The sequence below is a fragment of the Oryctolagus cuniculus genome, chromosome 3 (genome assembly GCF_964237555.1).
Source record: "Oryctolagus cuniculus chromosome 3, mOryCun1.1, whole genome shotgun sequence".
NCBI classification, from domain to species: Eukaryota; Metazoa; Chordata; class Mammalia; order Lagomorpha; family Leporidae; genus Oryctolagus; species Oryctolagus cuniculus.
The window spans coordinates 14,887,632-14,902,981 of record NC_091434.1 but is presented as its reverse complement, the minus strand read 5'-3'; positions in this window follow the sequence as shown (position 1 = coordinate 14,902,981).

The window sequence follows — 15,350 nt, the reverse complement described above, 5'->3', positions numbered from 1 at the left end:
ACACTTGTTAATATTATAAAAGAAACTCCTTGAACCACATCATGATTTCAGCAGCCTGAACCCCTCAGGTTAGGAGTTAAGAAGAACATCATGTGGGCTGGTGTCCAGGGTCACCCTTCCCTCTCTAAATGCTCACTCATTCTCTAGGGGACTTCGAGGTGTCCCTTGAGGGCACCTCCCCTTCCCTGCCCTATGTAAGCCCCTGCTGTGAGATCCATCACCTCTTTCTCTGATCTCCACCCCTATCCAGCTGAGTACTATCTATTGAGTACCTACTATGTGATGATGATAAGCTACCAGAATTCTTTGGGAGTGCAAAACTCAGTAACCTGTCTCAAAGCAGAGGTTCTTAACTTAAGGAAATGTTAGTGATGGTGGAAAATTCTAACCCACATCAGGTCTGCACAGTCTACATCTCTCTTTATCACCCAGAAAGCTTCATTGACTTGAAAGCATTTGCCAGTGTATTGTACAGTTCTGGATTTTCAACATTGCTGCCATGAGATGGGAAGCCTATCGCATCTTTCCTGGGCATTTACTGTTTTGTTCACCAGAGAAGTTTTAATGACTATAAGGTAGTCGAGGATACAGAAAAAAATAAACAAGGTCATTTAATTTTGGTTATTCAGGCACTAAGATATGTAATTCTTATAAGTTCTCTTTGGAGATTCCAAGGTGGCAGAATTGAGAAATGGCATGGTGATTTTGGCTAAAGGGAAATAGCAAAAAAAGTATAGGAAGTGCATTCCCAGGGGAGAGCTGGAGAGAAATCTGCAGTGGAAATTCTAAACAATGAAGAGGGAAAGTTTGGAGCAGCAACCAACGCGGACCCAACACATGACCCCTGCAGCCAAGAGCTAGAGGAAGTGCCAGCTTTGGAGAGCTGGGGGAAACCAGACTGCAGCAGCCTCTGCCTCTGGTGAAATACCCCAAGGGAGAGCCTAGCAGAATACACTGTCTCTGAGTCCAGCCCGGACCCTAATAGGGACAGGGTACCAGCCTAACTCAGCAAAAAAAGGGGACATATCTCTCTCCCCATCCCCCTACAATGACACCTGGCAACCAGCTGGGAGAGGTCACCATCTTGACATTAGTAGCAGCTGAGGCAGCTCGGATATACGCACCAGGCAGTGGGCAGGGAGAAAGCGCCATTTTGAAATCAGTACCAGCTGTGGTGGCTCTTATGCATGTGTGTGATCCAGGAATTTTACCAGAAGGAAACATCTGCATTCTCCACTGCTTTTAAGTCTGACTGAGAGATTTAAAGGGGGGCTGCATACCCACATAGGATAGTGAGGTGCCACCAGCATCTCAACATACTACAGGCTCCAGAGCTCAAACTGCCAAAGCAGAGCACCCACAGGCAGCTAACTCTGGGAACATCTCTGCCTCTCTGTGGACACGATAGGCTGGCAGGGCGGAGTGGATCTGCTGCATGCTGTGACTGTGGGAGCCTTGTGTGCTGAGATGGGGAACTCTGTGACTGTGCAATAGGGCTCAGGGTGTAGCTCGGTCTCTGGACAATCACTGTGTGTGGCACCAAATGCTCAGAGCTCCCTGACTGCTGGGGTGGGTCAGTGTAGTGAGATTTATGTTCATAGAAGGACTGAACAAATCCTTTGTGTCATTCATGTGACAGTGTAGGTGAGGGTTACACACATTGTGGGCTAACCCAGGGCACTGATCACCTTGGAAGAGAGGAGGTGAGTTGTGATTATGCCAACAGAAGGGATCATACCCTCCCCACTGCTGACAATAGAGATCTACCATGCCAAACATGAGTGTCACCTTGGATACTCGCCCTACCCTGGAGCACTGACTAGAGCTATCTGGCCACACCCAGCACATGCCTCTGGGTATTCACTGAGACAGCAGATACCACACTAAGCTACAGGGGCATAGTTCAAAGATAAAACTCATCAGAGGAGAAAAACAACAAGTATTCCAACAAATGCCAAACAGAAATTCAAGAAATAAGAGTAAGAAAGACAACATGACTCCCTCAAAGGAACACAGCAACACTTCAAAATATTAGAACGTGAAGGTGAAGAGAATGCTTAAATGCCTACAAGGAATTAAAAATATTAGTCATAGGATTACTCAAAAGCAATGAGAAGCAAATTCACTAATTAAAGAAAAACATAGATGACATGTAAGAAAAAATATCCCATGAGGTTGAGATTTTGAAGAGAAATCAAACCAAAATATTAGAAATAAAGAATTCAACATGACAAATAAAATACAGTGGAAAGCCTTAGTTACAGGCTTGGTGAGGCAGAGAAAGAATATTGAAGCTAAAAGAAAAGTCCTTGGAAATTTCTTAGTAAGACTGAAAAATTAGTAGAAGAAATTAGAAAAATTAAAAAACAGAATTGGATATTTATGGGATACTGTGGGGAGCAAACCGGACTAGACTGAGTTACTGGAATTAAGACTTATTCTATGCATCTGCTCTCCCACAATATGGCGCTGGGAGAGGAGAAAACAGCTTCTACCCAGCTGCCTCCAGTTCAACCAATAAACAGCAGGACCTGCTCCTGATTGGAGGAGAGCAGCGTACTCGGCGTGTGGGCAGCCGAGTTAGGATTGGCGGAGGAGGACTATAAAGGAGGAGAGAAACGGCATGCACCAGGAACATCTAAGGGGAACATCTGAGGGAACACCTGTGCAGCCCCCAAGAAAGCCGGCCTGCGGTGTGCCGCTCCCCTGCGGAAGTGGGGAATGTGGCCAGGGGGAACTGCCCTTCCACGGATGTGGAAGGGATAGTAGCCAACCCGGGAAGAACCAGCAGTAAACCCGGGGAGGGCCGAGCAGACGAAAGAACAGTGCAGGGTCCTGTGTCGTTCCTCCACGAAGAGGGGGAGCGACATAATGGTGCCGTGACTCGGATAGGAAACTTAGGACGGATATGAAACTTAGGAGGGAGGAAACGGGAAGAAGTAGAAAATGCCGGAGAGAGAGACTAGCAAACAGCCTAGGGAAAAGCCGGACGAAAAAGGTGCCGGAAGAAGCTATTGAAAGCCTAGGCATAGACTCAGATACGGACTACGGACTACGGGGGGAAGTTGGGAGAAATCTCTAAGGTCGAAAGCGAAAGTGAAAGCTAGAACAAACAGACTCGGATGCGGACTGTGGGGAGAGGCCAGGAGAAATGAGGGAGGAGTATTGTTGGAGGAAAGCTTGGGGAAACATACTGGGTAGAGAAAAATGTTAGGGAAATTGAAGCCGCGGGGGGCAGGCCGAGGCGGAGACGAAAGCCACTTTGGGATTCTCAAGTTAGCCCGGGAATGGGGGGCGAAAAGTTAAAACCAGAAGCGGAAACGTAAGCCTGGTTGGGATCCGTCTGATTAGCCCGGGGAGCAAAGGACGGGAAGCCAAACCGTGGGGCGGAGACGTAAGCTGGGTTGAATTCGCCAGGCTAGCCCGGGGAACTTGGATTGAATGCTAGTGGTGGAGACGTGAGCTGACGCTGTGTGACTCGCGGAGGCTGCTGTGCGCAGAGAGAGCGTGCGGGGCACAAGTAGATAGGGAACGCTGGGCTAAGTGCGAGACCGCGGAGTGTGTGCACAAAGCCGAGCCGCGCAGATGAGAGAGACGCGGGCTGAAGCGGCTCAGCTGGAAAGCCGCCGAGAAATAGCCTCGGGGCGGGCGCCGGGAGGCCGCGGGGATAAGAGAAACAGAAGTTTAGAAGTAAAATGAGAGAAATAGGAATGCTGGAAGATAGAAGTAAAATGGGAGAAATAGGAATGCCCGGAGATAGAGAAATAGAGAAATAGAAAGGCCTCCCCTCAACATGGCAATGAGAAAGCTTGGATTCGGTCTGCCCGATTAGTGAGGCGATGAGCACCTGCGGCGGCTAGCAGCTTATGCGCCGCAGGTCACCGAAGACAGGCACGAATTAACATCAGAAAGGCCTCCCCACAATACTGCAATTAGAAGGCTTGGATTCGGTCTGCCTGATTAGGGAGGCGGTGAGCACCTGCGGGCGGCTAGCAGCTTATGCGCCGCAGGTCACCGAAGACAGGCACGTTATCAACACCAATAAGTCACCCCACAACAGGGCAATGAGAAAGCTTGGATTCGGTCTGCCTGATTAGTAAGGCGGTAAGCGCCAGCAGGCGGCTCGACCAAAGTATGAGCCGCAGGTCACCGAACACAGGCACGCATCAGCGCCTAAAAACCTCCTCACAACATGGTGAAGAGAGGACCCGGATTCGGTTTGCCTGATTGATAGGACTTGTAAGAACCTGTGGCAACTCTAGCAAGTAGAGCAGAGTGTGTGCCGCGGGACACCGAAGACAGGCACGTATCAACGCCAAAAATAAAAAGAAAGGGGGATCTGTGGGGAGCAAACCGGACTAGACTGAGTTACTGGAATTAAGACTTATTCTATGCATCTGCTCTCCCACAATATGGCGCTGGGAGAGGAGAAAACAGCTTCTACCCAGCTGCCTCCAGTTCAACCAATAAACAGCAGGACCTGCTCCTGATTGGAGGAGAGCAGCGTACTCGGCGTGTGGGCAGCCGAGTTAGGATTGGCGGAGGAGGACTATAAAGGAGGAGAGAGACGGCATGCACCAGGAACATCTAAGGGGAACATCTGAGGGAACACCTGTGCAGCCCCCAAGAAAGCCGGCCTGCGGTGTGCCGCTCCCCTGCGGAAGTGGGGAATGTGGCCAGGGGGAACTGCCCTTCCACGGATGTGGAAGGGATAGTAGCCAACCCGGGAAGAACCAGCAGTAAACCCGGGGAGGGCCGAGCAGACGAAAGAACAGCAGCAGGGTCCTGTGTCGTTCCTCCACGAAGAGGGGGAGCGACAGGATACTATCAAACAAAACAAGCCTTAGAAATTCCTGAAGGTGTGGAAAGAGAATGCATTAGAAGGTTTATACAGTGAAATAATAACAGAAAACTTTCCTAATTTGGAGAAAGAAATGGAAGTCCAAGTACATGAGGCACCTAGAACTCCTAATTGACAAGACCAGAAAAGGTCATTGACATGACACATTGTAGTCAACGTTTCAACAATAAACATACAGAAAAGTTTCTAAAATGTTCACTAGAGAAATGCCAGATTACTTTCAGAGGATATCCGATTAGACTCACAGCTGGTTTCCCACCAGAAATCCTACAGGCTAAGAGAGAATGGAGACGTAGTCCAAGTCTTAAAAGAAAAAAAAAAAACTCAACCCAGAATATTGTAGCCTGCAAAGCTCTCAATATGAATGAAGGTGAAACAAAGACCTTCCATAACAAACAGAAGTTGAAAGACTCTGTCACCACATGTCAAGCCTTACAAATGATGCTTAAGGATGTATTATACACAGAAACACAGAAGTATAGTCACCACTATGAAAGAATGTGAAGGCAGAAAACCTACCAGTAAACTACAAAAGAATAGACATTTTTCAAAAGAGGAAATCCAAATGGCCAACAGACACATGAAAAAATGTTCAAGATCACTAGCAATCAGGGAAATGCAAATCAAAACCACAATGAGGTTTTACCTCACCCCGGTCAGAATGGCACACATTCAGAAATCTACCAACAATAGATGCTGGAGAGGATGTGGGGAAAAAGGGACACTAACCCACTGTTGGTGGGAATGCAAACTGGTTAAGCCACTATGGAAGTCAGACTGGAGATTCCCCAGAAACCTGAATATAACCCTACCATACAACCCAGCCATTCCACTCCTTAGAATTTACCCAAAGGAAATTTAATTGGCAAATAAAAAAGCTGTCTGCAAATTAATGTTTATTGCAGCTCAATTCACCACAGCTAAGACCTGGAACGAACCCAAATGCCCATCAACAGTAGACTGGATAAAGAAGTTATGGGACATGCACTCTATAGAATACTATACAGCAGTCAAAAGCAATGAAACCCAGTCATTTGCAACAAGATGGAGGAATCTGGAAAACATCATGCTGAGTGAATTAAGCCAGTTCCAAAGGGACAAATATCATATGTTCTCCCTGACTGGCGACAACCAACTGAGAACCAAAGGGGAAACCCGTTGAAGTGAAATGGACACTATGAGAAGCAGTGACTTGATCAGCCGTTGCCCTGACTGTTGATGTACAATGTAATACGATATCCCTTTTAGTACTTTTTTGTTCTAGTATCATTGGTTGAACTCTGTAATTAGCACACAATTATTCTTAGGTGTTGAAATTTAACTGAAAATTGATCCCTGTTAAATATAAGAGTGGGAATAAGAGAGGGAGGAGATGTACAATTTGTGACATGCTCAATCGGACTTGCCCCAAATGGTGGAGTTAGAAACGTGCCAGGGGATTCCAATACAATCCCATCAAGGTGGCATGTACCAATGCCATCTCACTAGTCCAAGTGATCAATTTCAGTTCACAGTTGATCACACTGATAGGTCTAAGAGTCAAAGGGATCACACAAACAATACTAGTGTCTGCTAATACTAACTGATAGAATCAAAAAGGGAGAGAACTATCCAACATGGGAAGCGGGATACACAGCAGACTCATAGAATGGCAGATGTCCTAAACAGCACTCTGGTCTCAGAATCAGCCTTTAAGGCAATCAGATCTGGCTGAAGAGCCCATGAGAGTATTTTAGGCATGGAAAGCCAAGACACTCTGGAAAAAAAAAAAAAACCATAAATGAAAGATCTCTGCAAGTGAGATCCCAGTGGAAAGAACGGGCCATCAAAGAAGGAGGTACCTTTCTCTGAAGGGAGGAGGGAACTTCCACTTTGACTATGAACCTGTCGGAATAAGATCAAAGTCGGAGAACTCAAAAGGCTTCCATAGCCTTGGCAACTCATGACTAGAGCCTAGGGAGATTACTGTCGCCATAAACAAGGGTGTCAAATTCTTAAGTCAAGAACAGAAGTCACTGTGTACTTACTCCTCATGTGGAATCTGTCCTTAATGTGTTGTTCAATGTGAATTAATGCTATAACTAGTACTGAAACAGTATTTTACACTTTGTGTTTCTGTGTGGGTGCAAACTGATGAAATCTTTACTTAATATATACTAAATCATTCTTCTGTATATAAAGATAATTGAAAATGAATCTTGATGTGAATGGAATGGGAGAGGGTGCGGGAGATGGGAGGGGTGTGAGTGGGAGGGAAGTTATGGGGGGGAAAGCCATTGTAATCCATAAACTGTACTTTGGAAATTTATATTTACTAAATAAAAATTAAAAACAGACAAACAAACAAAAAAAAAGAAATCCAAAGCAAACAATAGGAATATTTATGGAAACATAGCAGGTTCAAATTGTTACTTATCAATAGCAACATTTAATGTGTATGACAAAATTCTCCAACTGAAAGACACAGATTGGCTGAATGGACTAAAAAACAAGGCCCATCTACTTGCTACTCACAAGAAACAAACAAAGCAACAAAGATACATACAGATGGAAAGTCAAATGATGGAAAAAGGTATTCCATGCTAATGGAAAGCAGAAATGAGCAGGTATATCATCCTAATATCAGAAAAAAAATAGACGTTAACAAAAAAAAGCTGTTAAAACAGATGATTAAAGGATAAATTCAACAGGAAGATGTGACTATAATAAATTATATGCAACCAATTACCAGGTACCTGGCTATTTAAAAGAAATATTAATGTATCTCTTCCAGGTCAGCTCTCTGCTATGGCCCAGGAGTGCAGTGGAGGATGGCCCAAGTGCTTGGGCCCTGCACCCCATGGGAGACCAGGAGAAGCACTTGGCTCCTGCCTTCGGATCAGCGCGGTGAGCTGGCCACGGTGGCCATTTGAGGGTGAACCAACGGCAAAGGAAGACCTTTCTCTCTGTCTCTCTCTCTCACTGTCCACTCTGCCTGTAAAAAAAAAAAAAAAAGAAATATTAATGTATCTGAAGGGATACATAGATTTCAATACAGTAGTAATGGGGAACTTCAATACCCTACTTTCATCAATGGACAGGTCAAGTAGACAAAAAATCAGCAAGACATAACAGAGCTAATCTATACTATGAACCAAATGGACCTATCTGGAATCTACAGAACCATTCAACCCACAGTTGCAGAATACACAATCTTTTCATCAGTTCATAGAACTTTTGCTAGGATATATCATATGCTAGGCCATAAAGCAAATCTCAGCAACATTGGCAACATCAAAAAATTGAAATCATGCCATACATCTTTTCTGATCACAATCAATGAAACTGAAAGTCAACAAATCAAGAATCTCTAGAGCATATGCAAACACATGGAGACTGAACAACCTACTCCTTAATGAACAGTGGGTCATAGAGAAACTCAAAAGGGATTTCAAAAAAATTTCTGGAAACAAATAAAAATGACAGTAAAACATATCAAAGCTTATTGGATATAGCAAAAGCAGTAGTAAGAGGGAAGTTTCTAGCAACTATTGCCTATAGCAAGAAATTAGAAAGTCATCAAATAAATTAGCTATCAGTGCATCTCAAAGACTTAGAAAAACAACAACAACAAAAAAAACAAAATTAGTAGGAGGAATGAAATAAATAAAATTAGAGTAGAAAAAAAATGAACCCCCCCCACACACAAAAAAAAAAACATGCAAAAGGCCAAGGAAATGAAGAACTAGTTTTGGGAAAAAATAAACAAAATTGATACACCATTGGCCCAACTAACCAAAAAAGAAGAAAAAGAGAGAGGGAAGACCCATATTAATAAAAGCAAAGATGAAAAAGCAAATGTAACAAAGAATACCACAGAAATAAAAAGAAACATCAAGAATTACTAAAAGGAGGGATATGCCAATAAATTGGAAAATCTAGAGTAAATGGATAGATTTCTGGACACATACAATCTACCAAAATTGAGTCAAGAAGACACAGAAAACAAACAGAACAATAACCAAGGTAAAGATTGAATCAGTAATAAAAACCCTCCAAACAAAGAAAAGCCCAGAGATACATAACTTCACAGTTGAATTCTATCAGACTGTTAATGAAGAACTATTTCCAAGTCTTCTCAAACTATTCAAAACAAATAAAAGGGAAGGTATTCTCCCAAACTCCTTCTATGAGGGCAGCATCACCTTAATTCCAAACACAGAAAAAAATACAGCAGAGAAAGAGAACTATAGACCAGCATCTTTGATGAACATAGATGCAAAACTCCTCACCAAAATATCAGCTAATCAAATCCAACAACATATCATAAAAATCATTCACCTGGATCAAGTAGAACTTATCCCTGGTTTGTAGGTATGGTTCAACATTCACAAATCAATAAGTGTGACACATCTCATTTAAAAATTGAAGAACAAAAGACATATGATTATCTCAACAGATGCAGAGAAAACATTTGATAAAATACAGCACCCTTTCATGATGAAAACTCTAAGCAAATTGGGTATAAGAAGGAATATTCCTTAATACAATCAAAGTAATTTATGATAAATACATGGCCAGCATCTTGTTGAATAGGAAAAAGTTGGAAGCATTCCCACTAAGATCCAGAACCATACAAGGATGCCCACTCTCACCATTACTATTCAATATAGTCCTGGAAGTATTAGCCAGAGCCATTAAGCAAGAAAAAGAAATTAAATGGTTACAAATTGAGGAGAAAATCATACTATCCCTATCTGCAGATGAGATGATTCTATATACAGAGAATCCTAAAGACTTCACTGAGAGACTATTGGAACTAATAAAAGAGTTTAGTAAAGTAACAAGATATAAAATCAACACACAAAAATCATAACCTTTGTATACACAGAAAATGCCATGGCTGCGAAAGAACTTCTAAGATCAATCCCATTTACAATAGCCACAAAAAGAATTAAATACCTTGGAATAAGTTTAACCAAGGAGGTAAAAGATCACTACAATGAAAATTGAAAACATTAAGGAAAGAAATAGAAGACACACAAGAAAAGGAAAAATCTTCCATGTTAATGGATTGGAAGAATCAGTATTATCAAAATGTCCATACTACAGAAAGTAATTCACAGATTCAATGTGATCCTAATCAAAATATTAACAACATTCTTCTTAGATCTATAAAAAATATTGCTAAAATTCATATGTAACACAAGAGACCCCAAATAACTAAAGAAATCTTATACCGAAAAATAAAGCTAGAGGCATCAGAATACCAGGTTTCAAGACAGGCTACAGGGCATTTATCATCAAAACATCTTAGTATTGGCACAAAAACAGATGTGTAGACCAATGGAATAGGATAGAAACTCCAGAAATCAGACCATGCATCTGCAACCAAACTATCTTTCACAAAAGAACTAAAATCAATCCCTGGAGAAAGGACAGTCTCAGCAAATGATGCTGGGGAAACTAGATCTCCATATGCAGAATATGAAACAAGATTCCTAACTTACAGCTTACACAAAAATCCGCTCAAAAATGGATCAAAGGGGGCCAGTGCTGTGACACAGCAGGTTAAAGCTCTGACCTGAAGTCATGGCATCCCATATGGGCGCTGGTTCTAGTCCTGGCTGCTCCTCTTCTGATCCAGCTCTCTACTATGGCCTGGGAGTGCAGCAGAAGATGGCTAACCCCTTGTGCCCCTACACTCACAAGAAAGACCCGGAAGAAGCTCCTGGCTCCTGGTTCCTGGCTTCGGATTGGCACAGCTCCGGCTCTTATGACCATCTGGGGAGTGAACCAGTAAATGGAAAAGCTCACTCTCTGTCTCTATCTCTGTAACTCTGTCTTTCAAATAAACAAAAATGAATCTTTAAAAAAAATGGATGAAAGATGTAAATCTACAACCCAATGCCATCAAATTACTAGAGAATATTGGGGAAACTCTGCAAGACATTGGCATAAGCTAAGACTTCTTATCAAACTACTAGAGGAGAACACTGAGGAAACTCTGCAAGATATTGGCACAGGCAAAGACTTCTTGGAGGATGTCCCAGAAACAGGCAATCAAAGTTAAAATACACAGATGATATTACACCAAGATGAGAAGCTTCTGCTCTGCAAAAGAAGCACTCACCAAAGTGAAGAGGCAACCAACAGAATAGGATAAAATAATTACAAACTACACAACTTATAAAAGGTTAATATCCAGAATCTATAAAGAGCTCAAACAATTCAACAACAAACAAACAATATAGTTAAGAAATGGGAAGAGGACTTACACAGTCATTTTCAAAGAGAAAATTCAAACAGCCAACAGACACATGAAAAAGTGCTCAGGATCACTAGCCACCAGGGGAATGCAAATCAAAACCACATGAGGTTTCATCTCATCCCAGTTATAATGGCTCTCATTCAGAAATCAACAAACAATAAATGCTGGTGAGGTTGTGGGGGAAAAGGTACCCTAATCCACTGCTGGTGGAAATGGAAACTAATGTAGCCATTGTAGAAGACAGTATGGTGTTACCTCAGAAATCTGAAAAAAATAACCCATATGACCCAGCCATCCTACTCCTGTGAACTTACCCAAAGGAAATGAAATCAGCAAATGAGTTATCTCTACCCCTATACTTATTGCAATTCAGTTCACAATAACTAAGGTATGTAATCAACTTGGATTCTATTAGCTGAAGACTGGATTTAAAAAATTATGGTATATATACATTATGGTATACTACTCAGCTATAAAAAGAATAAAATCCTCTCTTTTGCAATAAAATGGATGCAACTGGAAAGATTTTATTTAGTGAAATAAGCCAGTTCTAGAAAGACAAATACGTGGTCTGGGGTAACTAATAGAGTACCAAAAATGTAAAGTATAGGAATGAAATTGACATTTTGAGCTGCAGTGATTGTTTACAGCCCTGAACAGTATTTTTTTTTCTTCTTACTATTTGTTAATCTCTTTACTTAGTAACAGTTAATCTTATGAGTATTAAGTAAACTTAAAGTAGAATATTGTAAAAAATTTAGAGAGGGATTAGGAGAGGGAGGAGGAAATGTGGGAGCATGGGCAGGAGGGAGGGTAGGGTGGTAAATATGTTCCTAAATCTGTATACATGAAACTTGTATACCTTAAATAAAAATCTAAAAAAATTTAAAAGGGCAATGAAAATAAAGTACCAAACAATGATCACGAAAAATGTTTTCTTTAACCTCCTTTATAATATAGAGATCTAGAAATGGAAAAGTTACAAGATTTTGTATAAATGGAACAAAGTCAATATGAAAGCAGAGAAGTACATCTGTATTCTGCAAGTCCTGTTCAATTACTCAATTGGCACACTGCTCTGCTTTCTAAAAGAGGCAATAGAACAAAGACTCCATTTCTGGGCTTTATAGTCTTGGAAGAGAATAAGAATAAAACAAGACTGTAGAAACTGAAAATAGTGTGCTATTTAATACTTGCTCACAGTTGAAACATTTAAGTATTATAGCAAATTTTGCTAAAATGCGTCTGAAATTACTTGTTTCAGGTATAGCTCTCCACATAGAAATGTTACACCTTTCCCAGAGTAATGTGTATGACAGTTGTTTAGTCATATAAGCCCAAAAATCTTAATTGTACATAATTTGTCATGCAATAGTTAATTTTTTCAGATTATAGATATGAGAATAATTAAAAAGTAACTCTGAAATTGGAGAATTATATTTATGAAAAATAAAGGTTTCTATTTCTGTAGAAATTCTAGACAGTGATTTACTTGTCTTTTCAAGTCACAACTGAAATAACTCATTTGAAGCCAATCCAATTGGCTATCCTAAGAAATGGATAAAGAACTGTCAACTCTGTGTGGCCTGGATATCCCTCAAGGCACTATTATCACATAGTAGGGTTGGCAGTAGACAGGAATCAAGTTCATGGCCCTGAGGCTAACCAATCAACTGCTCAAGTGACTCATCCACTTGCGTAAATATTTTCCTGTATTAAATATGTACTTACCAGGGCTGGCATTGTGATGAAGCAGGTTAAGCTACCACCTATAACGCCAGCATCTCATATGAGTACCAGTCAGAGTTGCAGTTGCTCCACTTCCCATCTACCTCCCTGCTAATGTGATTGGGAAGGCAGCGGGAGATGGCCCAAGTGCCTGGGCATCTGTTACCCATGTGGGAGACATGGGTAGAATTCCCGGCTCCTGGCTTCAGCCTGCCCAACCCTAGCCATTGTGTCCACTTGGGAGTAAACCAAGCAGTTAAAGGGTCTGTTTCCATCTCTCTGTGCCTTTTTCCTGTCACTCTCCCTCACCTCCCCTGCCCTGTAACTCTGCCTTTCAAATAATAAGTAAATCTTTTAAAAAATGAAAAATAAATGTATGCTCACCATAAAAATTGACTTTTGCTTGAATTGGGATCACTGCTGCCCTCAGCAGTAGCAATCGAGTTGGATGTTTCATTCTCAGCCACACTGCAAGAATTTCTGTGCAAGGATCACCCAACATGACCCACACACTTTTGGTGAGCCCATTTCCTCTGCCATCATGGTTCAGAAGTTGGTGAACTGGCCAAGCCTTACCTGCTACTAAGGTAGTGGAGGCTAGAAGTGCCCAGATATCTGCAGTTAAAGCATAAACATGTTTTACTTCAACAACAGTGAGAGCAGAACAGCATGCTACTTAGCAAGGCTTTACTTGGATTTTTTCCCTACTTTCTACTTTGAACACTTTATTGAAGATGTGTAGAAAAACATGTGGTTAACAGGGTCTCATAAATGTAGGAAGAAGACAGCATGAGGAGCCACCATTTCGTGTGTCCTTCTAAGTACATCATGCCCATGGTCAGCACTGGCTGAGACCTGCAGAACTTCTCCCATTACAAGATGATCTTTCTGCTTAAATTGTGCAAAGGACAAACAACTTATCAGCTTCACTTTTGGGTGGCAACTCAACTTTGAAAGGGAATAACTGTCACTGCTTCACTTTTTCCAAGAATTCAGAGAATCTGTAGTTAATTGTGTGAAGGGTATTTTCGAATCTTTGTGCCAGCATCTAGAAAAAGCCAGTCTGAACTTCGGTTTCCTAAACTTTGAGGGAGCCAAGCAACAATTTCCTATTGAGCGTTTGTTAAGTGGGGTTTCTTATAAGCATAAGAGAAGTTTATTATTTGTGCTAACATTGGTTTTAATCTTCAACACCCAGAGAAACAACTCATACTCTCTTCTAGACACACTCATTTCAGGCAGTATAATGCTCCAAGTGGCTGACTGTATATATTAAAAACTTAGTTAAGGAGGTAAAAATACAATTCATAAAGAAATGTAAGCAGCCAATGAATGTATGAAAAGAAATGAATGTATGAAAAGTCCTACTAATAATCATAAAAATGCAAATACTGCATGATTTATTTTTCTTTCCCATCAAATTTCAAATATTTCATTCTGATGATCCTACTAAACGTTGACAAGAGCTGGAGGAGACAGATGAGATGTTCTTCTGTACTACCAGAAGAAGCATAAAGTGGAACAAAGTTTCTGACAAGCACGTTGGCCATCAAAGGTAGGAGAGGATTTGACGCCATAATTTACTACTAGAAATGTATCAGAGAAGCTGCTCAGTGGATCCAAATTTCCACTCTTCTCTTAGGAAAAACAAAAATCAATTAGGCTATCAGAATTAGGACTATATTTCCCACGTACTGTGTGATCAACGTGACTGAGTTATGGCAACCAGAATATAAGTGATTGCTTCGTAGCAATTACCAGGACATGTCGTACAAGACAACTGCTATGTCGCCTTCACCCCTCCTTCCTCACCTGCTTCACAGAGATGATGAGAACAATGATTTGATGGCTGGCACTCCTTCTCAGATCATAAGGACAGATGTCTATCAAAGGATGAGGTTTCAGGAAGCTGGAATAAACCTGGGGTCTCTATATACGTGAATTATCTATTTATGTACAGTTATATGGATGAAAAATATCTATCTGCTGTTTAGGATCTTGTTAGAACCAAATTTTACCTTAAATAAAGCAAGTTCTATCCATTAAAAAACAAACAGAAATGTACAAAATGACTTATGTACTATAAATTCTCTGCAGTTCTTCATAGCTGATAAAAAAAAAAGAACATGGACATTCAGCACTAATCAGGATGATCAGATGCATTTATCCCATTCACTGAATGAATGCGATTTCTGTTACTTCGGTAAACCATGGCTTTGAAGGCTACTTAATATTATGAGAAAATGCTTGCAAGAATGATATTTTTAAAAAATATGATTTAAAACCTTAAACACAGTTTGACTCTGTTTCAAACAAAAGAAAATCTAGATATTTAGCCATACAAAAGAGCAAATGGGACTGGCAATGTAACTCAGTGGGTTAAGTCACCATCTACAGTGTCAGCATCCCATATGAGTGCTGGTTCAAGGCCCAGTTGTTTCCACTTCCAAATCAGCTTCCTCCTAATGCACCTGAGAAGGCAGTGGAAGATGGCCCAATTACTTGATTACT